General features: G+C 41.0%; 2 protein-coding genes across 3 annotated transcripts in view; one reads left to right on the forward strand and one right to left on the reverse strand.

Moving 5' to 3' along the window:
* Positions 1-14,342, reverse strand: part of LOC127452865 (aryl hydrocarbon receptor nuclear translocator 2-like) — a 1,027,890-nt gene extending 1,013,548 nt beyond the window's left edge. Inside the window, exon 1 of the mRNA XM_051718707.1 lies at positions 14,315-14,342. The gene's annotated coding sequence lies outside the window, so the exon portion shown is untranslated. The remainder of the gene's footprint in view (positions 1-14,314) is intronic.
* ndrg2 (NDRG family member 2) overlaps positions 1-15,595 on the forward strand; it is a 105,884-nt gene that overhangs the window by 16,401 nt on the left and 73,888 nt on the right. The gene's annotated exons all lie outside the window — the stretch shown is intronic.

The following is a 15,595-nucleotide window of genomic DNA, read 5'->3' on the forward strand; positions in this document are numbered from 1 at the left end:
GTTACAAAAGTTAGGCAACATTCGTTAACATTAGACATAACAATTGCTAGTCTGAAAAGGTCAAACGTTGTAACGTTTTTTTATAACTACAGGATATTCTGGCCAAATAGACCACGGTAGAAACTAATTTATAGATCGTCATTGTTACCAACCAGTGGTAAGCCTAGGACTAAAGGATTTATTTATATAAATTATTGTCGTTAAAAAGAAAAATACATACGTGTGCTAGCAAGTGAAAGGTTCTGCACTGATTACAGTATAATTATTGTATTTCACTACACACGCACACGTGTGTGTACAAAACCATATCAATAAAATATCTGTTGAGTAAGAAAAAAGCCATCTCTGGATGAAGAGATTGTTCTAAGAAATCTTTATTCTGTAAGGAGATTGATGGGATGTTAAGTTCTTTGAAAAAATATTTAATATGTAGACCATTTTAGTAGATTCTGAGGCGTATAGCTTAATATAAAAATCCCTAAAGGTGTCATTTATTTTTTGAGGATCTAGGGTAATTTGTCCAGAATTAATCTCTAAAAGAGACTAATCTCTGAAATCAACCTCGATGCAGCTGTTTCTTTGATTTGACAAGCAAGAATTTTGCCAGATTTTTCTCCATTTTCATTAAATGAGGTTCTAGCAGGCATGAAAAGATTAGTTGTCTCTGTGGTGGAGAGTAATTTAAATTCTGAATGGAGGAAGAGCCTTTTCTTATACAAATCTGGTGAGGGGGATATTGCATACTCATGATCTATTGCTGATAATTGGTCAACTAATTTCTTCTTTTGTTCTCTGCTCTGCCTCCTAATTGAAACAATGTAAGAGATGGTTTAACCTTCTGGGGTCTGAGGGTGTTTTGGGCCCTGGAGAAGTTTTGACATGCCTTGACATTTGTTTTTTTTCAGTTGCTTAAAAACATATTAATGGCTAAAGTCTGATAACACTGTATTCAGCACAAACTGGGCTACAATAATATGTGCAACATGTATGTACATGTTTGTATTTTTGAGAAAATAACGTTTATGCATGGTTTTTGAAAAAACTAACATTTTAAGTCACTGAAATAAGGCCATATATATATATATATATATATATATATATATATATATATATATATATATATATATATATATATATATCACATACTAAACATTTGTTCACAAGACTTTTGAGAACGATCTTGTAGCCTAGTTTTTTTGCTACAAAAATGATGTGAAAACCATCCTGATCACTCATTCATACAAAACAATATAGTCATTTAACTTTTGTAAGACACTTTTAGTGGTAGGAAGGCCATATGCAGGGAGGCGTGGATGATCATGAATATTGATGTGATTCACACCTGAGGAGACAAAGACCCCTCCCCTGAGAAAGAATGAATGTGAGGAGACCTAATGATTGAATATATTGTTTGTAGCTTATTCACAAGATCAAGTTTAAGTTAAAAGAAGTAATCTGACTATACATTTTCTTTACATAAAGACTTAAAAACTTTAGACCTACACTACTGTTTAAAAGTTTTAGATCTGTAAGATTTATGTTTTTAAAAAGTCTTTTCTGCTCATCAATGCTGCATTTATTTGATCCAAAATACAGCAAAATCAGTGATTTTGTGAAATATTTTTACAATTTAAAATAACCTTTCTATTTGAATACATTGTAAAATGCAATTTATTCCTGTGATCAAAGCTGAATTTTCAGCATCATCACTGCAGTCTTCAGTGTCACGTGATCCTTCAGAAATAATTCTAATATGTTGATTTTCTAATATGGGCATATTTACAGCACATTTTACACATTTACACCCGAACAGATATTTGCAAGCACACGCTTCATTGATGATAATGAGGCAGCATAAACACTAGTTAAAATGAATGTTTAGATTATATATTATTAATTTATTATTATCATATTAAATATCATATTTATATCATACAGCATACAATTTAAATACCTGCTTTAGCCGAAACAACATTTAAATGTAACTAAAACTTGCCTATTAGGACATATTTCAAATTTCAATACTCTGAATCCTGGCTGGCAAGTCTGGAAATAGTCCAGCTAGTAAAATATGTACATGTTTATATAAAATAGCATGTCAACTAATATGTAAGTAAAACTAAATGACTTATTCATCCGAAATTGTATCCTCGGCTGGATCAAGTCGGTCTTCAAAATGCAAATGTTCCTCGTCGGATTCCCGCTCTTCTTCTGAGGAAAATGTGAACTCTTCGTCACTATCCAGGAGCTTCCTCACCTGTGTAGCCTGCCATCTTCCAAACGTGCAGAAAAGTGAATGAACTTGATGTTTTTTAAGGCACTGTTGGGGGCGTTTACCATTTGCATAGATCGTCTCAGCACATTACCATATGAATAGCGTGCTCTGCTGGTGGGTGGGATCATATTAGGGATAATTAGCTGAGCCAGGAGAAACTGTACATCGCTTTGTTTCATACAGATTACATTGCAGGAGAATATTTGTTTTAAATTTGAATTGTTTTATTTAGAAGTAGACATTTTAAGCTTTCTTTAGACATTTGTTTCATGTTTGTGTGATAAATATTCGTGGAGTTAAGTTCATTTTTGTGACGTGTTTCAGAAAGATGCTCGCGGAGACAGAGACGGCTGAAAGCGCACCCTGTTTATTTTCTTTATTTTACAAAAGCACAAGGTTTTGTTGTTATTGTGAGTGTACACAAATAAAAGTAGACCGTTTATAGTCTCTAATGATGTCTTACACTTATCTGTATGCCCAAAAATGACGGAGTATTTTAATTCAGCAGGACGCGCCGGCACGTCCGTCGACCCCAGAGGGTTAACCATGGATATATGCTTTGAATGCTTCCCAATGGGTGGACTTTGAAATATCTGTGGTATTATTTGTGTGCAAATGTAATTGTATATGGTTATTAACTTGTTCTACAAATGTTTTCTCCGTCAATAAATTATTGAATCTCCATGTCTTATTAGTATATTTGTTCTCAAATAGAAACTGAAGGACCACTGGGCTATGGTCTGGTAACACCATCGCTTCATAATCACAGGGTTTCACTGCTTACAAAAGTTTGTCAACTATCAAAAAGAAACTGATTCTAGAATAAGAATGGTGAACTGGCGAAAAAAAAAAAGTGTATTTACGCTGGTTTGGGGCTGCAAATCTCCATGGATCTGTTACCCTGTACACTAAAAAAAAAAAAAGAAGAGTGAAACACTTTAGCTGACTTAGACAAGGGTATTTGTCTGCTTGCTGATCTATCTAGAGATGGGTTGAGTACAAAACTAAAATCTCCTCCCATTATCAATGGAGTGTCTAAATTAGGTAGGGTGTTTAAGACTGATGGTATAAATTGCTCATCATCAACATTAGGGACGTAAATGCTGGCCAGAACTACCGTTGTATTATAAAGCTTTCTTTTCACTATAATGTTCTCTAATGTCTGAGATAGTCTTACTTAAAATAAAGGTTATATTCTTTCTTTTCTTTTTTTTGATTTTCTCCCTTTTCTCCCCAATTTGGAATGCCCAATTCCCAATGTGCTCTAAGTCCTCATGGTGGCGTAGTGACTTGCCTCAATCCGGGTGGCAGAGGACGAATCTCAGTTGCCTTCGCATCTGAGACCGTCAATCTGCGCATCTTATCACGTGACTTGTTGAGCGCGTTACCGCGGAGACATAGCGCTTATGGAGGCTTCACGCTGTTCTCTGTGGTAATTCAGTTGTCCCCAACTGCATTATCCCCCCCTCTGCCTTTCCTCAACTGAAAGACACACAAAAAACTTTTAAACAGAACAATCTGTTGCCCAAAGTACATTCAGAGAGGTGAACAAGGACACTTGACATACCACTTAGCTCCTATCATTAAATACACCAGCAGTTGTAGACCTGCTATGGCATTACTGTCTGACGCACTTCCTCCGGTGCCCATAGGTCAGCTGCAGGGTCATCAGCCTGGTACCACCGCTCAAGAAAGTTTTGCTCCTTTAACCCTGGAATGTTTCCTGGTGGCGTGGCAGGGATGTCTCCCTAACACCCCCGGCAGCTGGACCACGGGTTAGGTATTACTACCCCAACACTTCTCGTTTCTCCTAACCCAGAGCCAAAAGCTGCTCTTCTCAGCCTCTTCAGCCAGGTCTTTCAAAGCCTTACACTGGTTTGCTCCAGTTACTCCCATATCCCTCAGGAGGTGAATCGCTGATGTTCCAACAAAGCCATGGCATCCTACTTCTTCCAGCGAGATGATGGTTCTCCAGTCAGGCTCCTTGCAATCAGTGGCGAGATCTGAGTACTTCAGCCTCTTCCTCTCAAAGGCAGCCTGTACTTCCTCCTCCCATGGGACAGTTTGCTCAATGAGGAGCACGGTCTTGGCGCCACTGGACCACATCACTATTTCAGGGCAGAGACTTGTATTGGTAATCTCCCTAGGGAACTGGAGCTTCCTGCCGAGATCAACTCTCATTCTCCAGTCCTGGGTGAAAGGAACTATTCTTGGTGGAACCCTTGGCGTGGCACTTGCGTTGCCCTCACCTTCTCTGACAAATTGCATGTTATGACATATTGGTAGAGGGTGACCTCTACTCATGTCCTGTCTACACCCCTCCAGCACCTAGGCTAATCTGCTCAGGCCATGGTCGTGTCGCCACCTGTAGCGCCCTTGGGAGAGCGCAATCCTGCAGCCTGACAAGATGTGCTGGAGGCTTACATTTGGACTGCTGCAGAAGGAGCAGCATTCTTCCTGGCCAAACCACTGGTGCAGGTTCAGTGGGCAGGGGAGAGTGTTGTATGTTGCCCTGATAAGAAAACCGAGCCTTGCCTGTGGAATCTTCTTGCCCAGGACGTCAATTCATCCATCCTTTTTAGCAGTCTAGCTATACATGGTGCTGTCGGCAGGAGGCTAGTGACATCATCCATGTATCTTCTCAGAGGGGTCAGTTTCTGCCCTGAAGGCAATCTGACTCCTCCCACCATCTGTCTTGCTCCAATGAGTATTACCTCGAAGGCGGCCACAAAAAAATGGGGGAGATTGAGCATCCCATGGCGATTCCTACCTCCAACTGCTGCCATCTGGTAGTGAAATCCTCAAGGGCAAAGCCCATCCGCAGGTCCTTAAAGTAATTTGACACCAGGCTCCTAATGCTGTGGGGCATGTGGAAGAACTCTGTGGCATAGCTGATGAGCTGATGTGGCACTGATCCATATGCGTTCGCAAGGTCAAGCCAAACAACATGCAGATCTTTCTTTTCGCACTTGGCCAGTTGGATCTGCTTCGAAATCACAGATGAGTGCTCCACACACCCTGGGAAGCTTGGGACACCTGCCTTCTGGCTGCTGGTGTCAACATAGCCATTCTCTGTGAGGTAGTTAGTTATTCTCCATGCCAAAAAGAAGATCTTTCCTTCAATGTTGAGCAAGGCAATGCTTCTTAATTGGCTGATCTCTATGGAGTCCATTTCCTTGGGGATGACTTCCACCACTGCTCTTTGCCACTCCGATGGGACGCATGGCTTTTTCCAGGCAGCTTGCATGAGGGTCCACAGCAGTTTCAATACTGTGGGGCAGTCCTTATAGAGTCTGTAGGGTATCCTGTTGGGGCCTGGGGCTGCTGATGTTCTGGTCTTTCTTAGGACCACTCTGACTTTGTTGAGCTTGGGGGGGAAGGTGTTAAACTGGGATATGGGTAGGGCTGGATGAGGCACGTACCCTGGCGAACCTAATGGCTCATTCCTTGCTGGGTCATTATACTGCCTTCTGATGTATTCTTCCAGCTCCTCCCTGGTCACTTCCAGCTTCCCAGTCTTTGCTTCCTCCAACAGCTGCCTGGCATGCTTGAAGGGGTTTCTTGTAGAAGTTGGCTCACTCTTCTCCTTCCTCTTCCTGCGCTTTTGAATGAGCTCAGCTCTCCGCAAGCTGGCTAGCCTCTGCATGATATCCTCCCACAGCACTTTTTTTTTATCCCCTTTTCTCCCCAATTTGGAATGCCCAATTCCCACTACTTGGTAGGTCCTCGTGGTGGCGCAGTTACTCACTGTCTCAGTTGCATCCACTTATAAGACCGTCAGTCCACGCATCTTATCACGTGGCTCGTTGTGCATGACACCGTGGAGACTCCCAGCATGTGGAGGCTCATGCTACTCTCCATGATCCACGCACAACTTACCACGCACCCCATTGAGAGCGAGAACCACTAATCGTGACAACGATGAGGTTACCCCATGTGACTCTACCCTCCCTAACAACCGGGCCAATTTGGTTGCTTAGGATACTTGGCTGGAGTCACTCAGCACACCCTGGATTCGAACTCATGACTCCAGGGGTGGTAGTCAGTGTCAATACTCGCTGAGCCTCCCAGGCCCCCTCCCATAGCACTTTGAGACCGTTCTCGCCCGATGTTGCCTTCCTCCAGTTCCTTCGGAGTTGTCACCGTTGCACCAGTTCCTCGATCTCTCTTTCTCGCCTCCCTTTTTGTCTTGGCGCAGTGGTTTTCTTGGTGGTAATTATGCCGAACCTGACGTTGCACTCCTGATAGAGAGTTTCTCCAAACAGGTTGAGCCTAGCCTCCACATCCCCTTGCAGTTATCTTTCTAGTATTTCACTAAGGTCTGCATCCAGTTTTTGCCATACAATTGCCTCACTGGCCTTTGGCCACTTGATCTTGTCCCTCCTAGCTGGTGCCTGATTTCCAGCTATTCTTGGCTCTGGTCTTTTAGGACAGGTGGATGTGTCTCCTTGGTGCTCACAAAGCAAGTCACTCTCCACTACAGGGTCTTCCTCCTCACCTAACTGCCTTTCTTCAGCAATGATGGGTCTGTCTGTCTGTTGACCTGGCTTTTGGTCCCTCTTGTCTGATCTGATGTTGCAGTCCACCCTGGTGGATTCATAGTCCCCTGAATGTGGTCACCTTCTCCCATATCTGCAGGCTCCTCTCGTCATCCATGTTCATTCCTGTCATTTCTGTATGATCCGTCTGATTAGGCCCATCTTTCACCCCACCTCTCGGAGGACTGTGGGTTGTCTTCTCTTTGTCGGCTTCATGGTGAATACTTGGTGTCTCTCTTTGAGAGACTAGTGGGTTGGGTTACCAGCTTCCCACTACCGGTGCGGTCTTTCCTGGCTGTCCTCCAGTCTTCACTGGACTATCAAAATAAGATCTCTTTTGTCTTTAGACTAGCCCATTACAATATAAGTCTATTGTTTGGCTTTTTAACCTTCAGACATTCTTTCACAAACACACATGTGAACCTATAGGAATGTTTTCAGTAGACTATTGTTCTGACCTTAATTTCATTCTTACTCACTCATGTTCATCTATTCCTTTCAGATGAGGTAGAGATTTTATTCTCCATAAGTTTTGTGGCATCTTGGAGACTGTCGAATGTATACCTGGAGCCGTCCATGGTGATCGCAAGTCTGGCTGGGTAGTAAAGACTGTAGCTTGTGTCTTCATTTTGTAACATGGCTTTCACTGGGTTATAGAGCCGTCCTTTTTTTCCTTGACAGTTTCAAGATCTTTTCTTTGTCAGAGTAGTAGTGAAAGTGAACAATCATTGCTCTGGACCTTTCTCCAGGCTTTGATTTCAGAGCATGGGTTCTATGTGCACGGTCTATAATCATAGGAGAGTCTCCCAGGCTGTCCACTCCAAACAGTTCTAATAGGAGCTCCGTGATAAACCGAATCGGGTTACCTGCTTCGGCTCATTCTGCGATGCCGACGAACCACAGATTTTGTTTCCGGCTGCGATTCTCCATGTCAGTACTATTCTCATACAGTTTTTTTTGTATTCTCTGGCCATAGAATCTCGTGATCTTTCTAGTGCAGTAACTCGATCCATTGTGTTACTTAATGATTTCCCCATCTCTGCATGTTCGCTTGCAAACTATGCCTGTGCGTTATACAAAATCTATTCAAATCTGCGAAAAGTTGTTTGTGAAGTGCGTGAAGTCTGCCTTTGTTTCTTCCAGAATGGATAGAATTTCTTTCTTAATCTCTTTATGCAGACTCTTAATTTGTGATTTTATATCCCCAGCAACAGCTTCTTGATATGACTGAAGCTCAGTTCTTAGTATTTTCAGCTTAACGGATGAGCTCGCCTCATGTGTTTGATCCGGCATTCCTTCTCGTCTTCTCTCTGCTGTAGAAAATCGCTGTTTTCGGTGAGACTTTTTTTTACTGAGCTTTGTTTCATGTCAAACAAATTCCGTACTGTTTGAAATCCTTTAGCAATTAAACAAAGTTATTTTACTGAGATAGCTGGCCTAAAAAAATAATAATTGGTATTTTTTTGGAGGAGCTCCCTTCTTTGCTGCTTACTCCATGAGGGTGGATGCGGAAGTACCGACATTACCTTTATTCTTGATGGAAGTTTTTCCAGATTTTTTTATGGACTGAGTATTCGCATGCCAGTAAAGATTACAGAATCTTTTACCAAAACGGCCTGTAAAAATAACCTCAGGTTATATTAATCCCCTGCTATTGACCAGCTGGCAAAAAAAAAAAAAAAAAAAAAAGAAAGAGAAAGAAATTTAAAAAAGAATAATATAGAGACAGAATAATAAAGTCATAAATAACAGAGCTTTGTGGTCATACTACACCAGAAGTTATAAAACACCGAAATTCATTCACACATTCCAAGTTTTGTTGTTGTTTTTTTTTTTTTTTTGTGGGAAGAGGTGAAAATTTTAATGTATTAAACTTAATTCCAACATCTCTTTGAAAAAAAGACTGCCGATAATGTTGGCTGTTACATATGGACTAATGCATGTTTGTCTCAAACAATTCATGCTATCTAGTGTTTATTTACCCATGTAAAAGAGAAAGAAGCGAGCGTGATTTCTTTTGGTTAGAAAAGTAGCCTTCACACAAAATTATGTGATTGTGAAGAGGAGTGTTGAAGTTTTTATGTGTTGTTCGGACACTGCAGCCATGTGTTTTGCAACATTTTATGGTGGGACAAATAAAATTACATAATGTGAACAGACTGTCCATATTTTTAATTCAAGAGTGTAATATGGCATTACAGGCTCTCTCTAATGCCACCTGTTCTGTTGTATTTTTTCAGGTATTTCAATCAATTTCTTCTAATAGTCCCAGTTACTGATGAGCATAATTCTCCAATTTGACATCATCTTCTGATGTGTCTAACGATTGCAATTATGTGAAATTAAAATGACTGAAAGTTGGCCAATTTCAATAAATTACCTCAATGCTCTCTCCATTTTACACAAATGTAGGGACATTTAGGATGCGAAAGATAAACAATTTGTGATATACACAATATTCTGTATGGAAACGCCTCGAGCAGATTTATTTTGCATTAACCCAAAATTTATGCAATGTGTTTTTTTAAGAATGACATCATCATGCTCACCACTTTATCGGTGAAAGGCCATTTGAATGGAAACGAGCAGGAGACTGCAAATTTCGCAATTTGTTTTTTACGCATGTCCAATTTGTCGATAACAGAACAGTGCAAAAAGTGGATGGAAACTTGTTTAATGGTGTCAGATCCACCTTTTCACTCATAACAGTATGAGAGCGCCCTCTGTTTGCTCGTATGAATGTAACACATCATAAGGAAAGTGTTTCTGCTCCTCAGATCACTTCATTTAAAGCATAAATGTTTTCAAACTGAATATACTAAATATAAAATGAAACAAATGGCAATCAAATGCAAATCAATCTCTTCAGTATTAAAAATCATTTTTGATAGTAACTATTCTGATTACCAACAATTTAAATTGTAACTGTAGTGGAATATATTTGCTCATATTTTGTATTTTAAATACATAACGCCGTTACATGCGTTCCATTTCTCCCCAATCGTGTGTGTGTATATATATATATATATATATATACACACACACACACACACACACACACACACACACACACACACACACACATACATACACACACACACACACACACACACAGGTAGCCAAAAGTTTGGAATAATGTAAAGATTTTGCTCTTATGGAAAGAAATTGGTACTTTTATTCACCAAAGTGGCATTCAACTGATCACAATGTATAGTCAGGACATTAATAACGTGAAAAATTACTATTACTACTTCAAAGTGTTCTCATCAAAACAATCCTCCACGTTCAGCAATGACAGCTTTGCAGATCCTTGGGATTCTAGCTGTCAGTTTGTCCAGATACTCAGGTGACATTTCACCCCATGCTTCCTGTAGCACTTGCCATAGATGTGGCTGTCTTGTCGGGCACTTCTCACGCACCTTGCAGTCTAGCTGATCCCACAAAAGTTCATTGGGGTTAAGATCCATAACACTCTTTTCCAATTATCTGTTGTCCAATGTCTGTGTTCCTTTGCCCACTCTAACATTTTCTTTTTGTTTTTCTGTTTCAAAAGTGGCTTTTTCTTTGTAATTCTTCCCATAAGGCCTTCACCCCTGAGTCTTCTCTTTATTGTTGTACATGAAACTGGCGTTGAGTGGGTAAAATTCAATGAAGCCATCAGCTGTGGACATGTGAGACTCTGATGTACTTATCCTCTTTTTTTTAGTTGTACATCTGGCCTTCCACATCTCTTTCTGTCCTTGCTTCTCCATATGTGGCAACACCAATAAACTCACCAGGGCATGATCTGAGACTAAAATGTTTCCAATTAAGCAATCAACAACAGATGAAATGAGGGACTTAGATATATATATATATAAAAAAATCTATTCTAGAATAAATCTTATGGACTGATGAAAAAAATGTATAGTCCCTACCAGATGGGTTCAAAAGTCTCCAAATATCTGTAAGACCAAGATTTTTACACATCCTGTGAAGTGTCAATGTTGCTCTAGAGGGCTTACACACTTTTGCTTCACTGTGATCAAGGACTGAGTCCATCAAAAGATTAAAGTCTTCTCCCAATATTATATCATGAGAGGTGCCAGTGGCTTGCAACATCCCTTCAAGATCTATAAAAAAAGCCCTGATCATCAGCATTAGGTGTGTAAATATTAGCCAAAATCAAACTTTGCCCCTGAATTTCTTCTAAAACAATAATGTCTCATCCTAATTTATCTTTACTCTGTTTGAGACATTTGAATTGTAGATGTTTACTTATCAATATAATGACTCCCCTGCTCTTACTTGAGCCAGCACTAAAGAAAACATGTCCACCCCAAATTTTTCTGCTTCCTGCAGGAAAGATGTGTTTCATATTTCAGAATCATATTTCTTACGTTTAAGAAAAGAAATAGCCTTCCTTCTTTTTATGGGGTGCCCCAACCCATTCACATTCCACGTGGAGAGAGACAATCCACTCATATTAACATTTGACATTTTGACATATTAGGAAAAATAGATTGTGTGTCAAAAATAAAATTATAAAGACCACTTTCCCCATTAGTGCAACAATCAAACTCCGAACACCTCCCGAACCAAACAAACAGAAAAAAGAAAAATTTGCGCATTAACCCTGCACACGACAGCGCTAACTGGCGTCCATCCCTCTAAACTCAAACGGTCCATGTATGCCTACGAGTGTCCCCGCGACAACTTTGCCATTGGATTGCTCAAGTCTGGTATTTCTATACAAATTTTGTGAGACAGAAATACATAACAGAAAATAATCTATAATACAAACTCCAGCCAACAGGAGGCATAAACACAAAGAATGAGCAGATTCATCCACAACTGTCCCGAAGGGGTGTTATTCCACAAAGCAAACTCCAGCCGCTAGGCAGAACCAGCACAAAAAGAAACAAAAAAGGCGCCTAGCTTCCTCGGACAGTAGAATGTATGCTCAGCGAGTCGGTTCACTTGGAGGCACGTGAGAAACACACCATGAATTTCTCATTTCATTGATTTTATGAAAGACATCGCTTGTGTGCATGTAAATATTTTGCAGCCAGCTTTAGTATCTATTCTCAATTTGGCCAGAAACATCCATGCAAAAGCGATCCTCCGTCAATGCAAGAGTTTCTTGAAGGAGTGTTACTGCACAAAACAGACTCCAGCCGCTAGGCGGAACCAGCACAAAAAGAAACAAAAAGGCACCCAGATTCCTCAGACAGTCAATCGTATGTTCAACGAGTCAAGCTCACTTGGGGCCATGTGAGAAACACCAAATGGCTTACTCACCCCATTGTCTCTATGAAAGACAATGCTGGCTGTGGACATGTAAATATTTTGTGGCCATCCTTAGTATCTGTTCTCAATTTGGCTGGAAACATCAGTGCAAAAGTGATCTTCCACTGATGTAAGAGTTTCTTGTATTCCTTGAATCGATCACATTTGTCTCTTGTCGAATTCGCAAGCCTGGGAACAAGAAAATGCTGTGATTCTTCCAAGAAAGCCTTCCTTTACTCCTCGTGTCACGTAAAACGAGATCTTTATCGGATGATCTCAGAAATTTGGCCAGAATTGATTGGGACCTGTCTCCCTCCGTGGATCTCCGAGCCGGGTCTCTGTGAGCTCGCTCGATTTCCAGCTTATGGCCTGTTGTGTCAAGCAGACTCTGGAAGAGCTCGTCTAGGAATTTCACCATATTTCTGCCTTCATCATGCTCAGGAATTCCAACAGTTCGGACGTCGTTTCGTCGATTACGATTCTCAAGGTCTTCCAGCTTTTCCCAAATGCACTGCAAATCTACTTTGGTTGCTAGTGGATTAGCAGCTAATTCCCTCTCCGATGACTCCAGATAATCGATCCATTTCTCAAAATCCGACATTCTTGTAACCAACTCAGAGAATTTTGCCTCCATGGAAGTGATAGATTGACGTATTACTGCAAGATTCTCCAAATCCGCCACAACTTTCGCCAGCATTACAGACATGCTGGACAGCTGACGTTGAATTTCTCCCGCCGCACCGTCTAAACCGAGTCCCTGGTCTGCGGCCCTGTCATGGGTATCAGCTTGAGCACATAAGTGTCTTTTGATATCTCCAAGGCCCAATAATTTTGAATTCTTTGACATTTTGACTTCTTAGAACAGTTGTGTAGCAGGGTGTATCGAATCTTACCAGTTTATGATACAAAAAGAATTAAAAGCTAGCAAAGTGCGCAGAGCTCACTGTTCACACGTATGACACGCGACTCCTCATTCTGTCCCTGTTAAGGCCAGTTGTCCTTTGTCTTTGAAGACTGTAGTGTACACCTTTTGTATAAAATCTTCAGTTTTTTGGCAATTTCAAGCATTGTATAGCCTTCATTCCTCAAAACAATGATTGACTGACAAGGTTCTACTGTTGCATACTGTGGCAACTCAAAAACAAACACAAAGACAATGTTAAGCTTCATTTAACACACCAAATAGCTTTCAATTGTGTTTGATATAATGGCAAGTGATTTTCTCGTACCAAATTAGCAATTTAGCATGATTACTCAAGAATAAGTTGTTGGGGGCCTGGGTAGCTCAGCGAGTATTGACGCTGACTACCACCCATGGAGTCACGAGTTCAAATCCAGGGTGTGCTGAGTGACTCCAGCCTGGTCTCCTAAGCAACCAAATTGGACCGGTTGCTAGGGAGGGTAGATTCACATCGGGTAACCTCCTCATGGTCACGATTAGTGGTTCTCGCTCTCAATGGGGCACGTGGTAAGTTGTGCGTGGATCGCGGAGAGTAGCATGAGCCTCCACGTGCGGAGTCTCCGCGGTGTCACGCACGATGAGCCACGTGATAAGATGTGTGGATTGACCGTATCAGAAGCGGATGCAGCTGAGACTTGTCCTCTGCCACCCGTTGAGGTGAGTAACCGCGCCACCATGAGGACCTACTAAGTAGTGGGAATTGGGCAAGAATTGGGAGAAAAGGGGATAAAAAAAAAAGATAAGGTGTTGGAGGGATGGCTGCTGGAAATGGGGCCTGTATAGATTTGATTAAAAATTACTTTTTTCAAATGGTGATGGTGCTGTTTTTTACATCAGGAATGTCCTGACTATACTTTGTCGTTGAAGTCAGAGGTTTACTTACACTTAGGGTGAAGTCATTAAAACTAATTTTTTAACCAATCCACAGATTTCACATTAGCAAACTATAGATTTGGCAAGTCGTTTAGGACATCTACTTCGTGCATGACACAAGTCATTTTTCCAACAATTATTTACAGACAGATTGTTTCAGTTTTTATTGACTATATCACAATTCCAGTGTGTCAGAAGTTTACATACACTAAGTTAACTATGCCTTTAAGCAGCTTGGAAAATTCCAGAAAATGATGCCAAGCCATTAGGCAATTAGCCAATTAGCTTCTGATAGGCTAATTGGAGTCAATTGGAGGTGTATCTGTGGATGTATTTTAAGGCCTACATTCAAACTCTTTGCTTGACATCATGGGAGAATCAAAAGAAATCAGCCAAGACCTCAGGAAAAAAATTGTGGACCTCCACAAGTCTGGTTCATCCTTGGGAGAAATTTCCAAAGGCCTGAAGGTACCACTTTCGTCTGTACAAACAATAGTACTCAAGTATAAACACCATGGGACCACGCAGCCATCATACTGCTCAGGAAGGAGACTCATTCTGTTTCCTAGAGATGAACATAGTTTGGTGCGAAAAGTGCAAATCAATCCCAGAACAACAACAACAAAGGACCTTGTGAAGATGCTGGAGGAAACAGGTAAATAAATGTCTATATCCACAGCAAAACATGTTCTTTATCGACATAACCTGAAAGGCTGCTCAGCAAAGAAGAAGCCACTGCTCCAAAACCGCCATAAAAAGCCAGACTACAGTTTGCAAGTGCACATGGGAACAAAGATCTTTTTGAAAATTCCTCTGGTCTGATGAAACAAAAATGTAACTGTTTAGCCATAATGACCATTGTTATGTTTGGAGGAAAAAGGGTGAGGCTTGCAAGCTGAAGAACACCATCCCAACTGTGATGCATGGGGGTGGCAGCATCAGGTTGTGGGGGTGCTTTGCTGCATGCACTTGATGCACTTTACAAAATAGATGGCATCATGAGGAAGGAAAATTATGTGGATATATTGAAGCAACATCTCACGACATCAGCCAGGAAGTTAAAGCTCGGTCGCAAATGGGTCTTCCAAATGGAACAATTACCCCAAGGGTGTGTAAACTTCTGCCCCACCGGGAATGTGATGAAAGAAATAAAAGCTGAAATAAATCATTCTCTCTATTATTATTATTCTGACATTTCACATTCTTAAAGTAGTGATCCTAACTCATAGAAGTAACCCTTGTAGTGACTTCATCCAGTATTGACCATTTTTCTTGTGAGAATATTTGCATGTGCAATTCAATAGCAACAACAATGTAGGAGGACGCCGGGATCAGAGCTACACTTTTGTTAGGGCTGTTTTATACGAGCTTTGCCTGTATTGGAAAATGCAGGCAGCTAATGGTTTCAGTTAATGGTTTAAACGACAGCATTTTTGGATAAATGGACCTCTCTGAACAGTTTAAAAAGCACGTTATTTCACCCTACCTTCATCCAGTGGCGTAGATATGTGGTGGCTGTGGGTGGCCAGTGCCACCCCTGATTAAAGCTTGGCCACCCCTCTGGCCATCCCTGTTGCGCAAAGTACTCTGAACGCACACAGGCTAGTTCTGGTCTGCAACACTGAGCGTTTGTTGTGTATAGAAACTTCCGGTATAGCCTTTATCAATAGCAGTGACCCC

The sequence above is a fragment of the Myxocyprinus asiaticus genome, chromosome 2 (assembly GCF_019703515.2).
Source record: "Myxocyprinus asiaticus isolate MX2 ecotype Aquarium Trade chromosome 2, UBuf_Myxa_2, whole genome shotgun sequence".
NCBI classification, from domain to species: Eukaryota; Metazoa; Chordata; class Actinopteri; order Cypriniformes; family Catostomidae; genus Myxocyprinus; species Myxocyprinus asiaticus.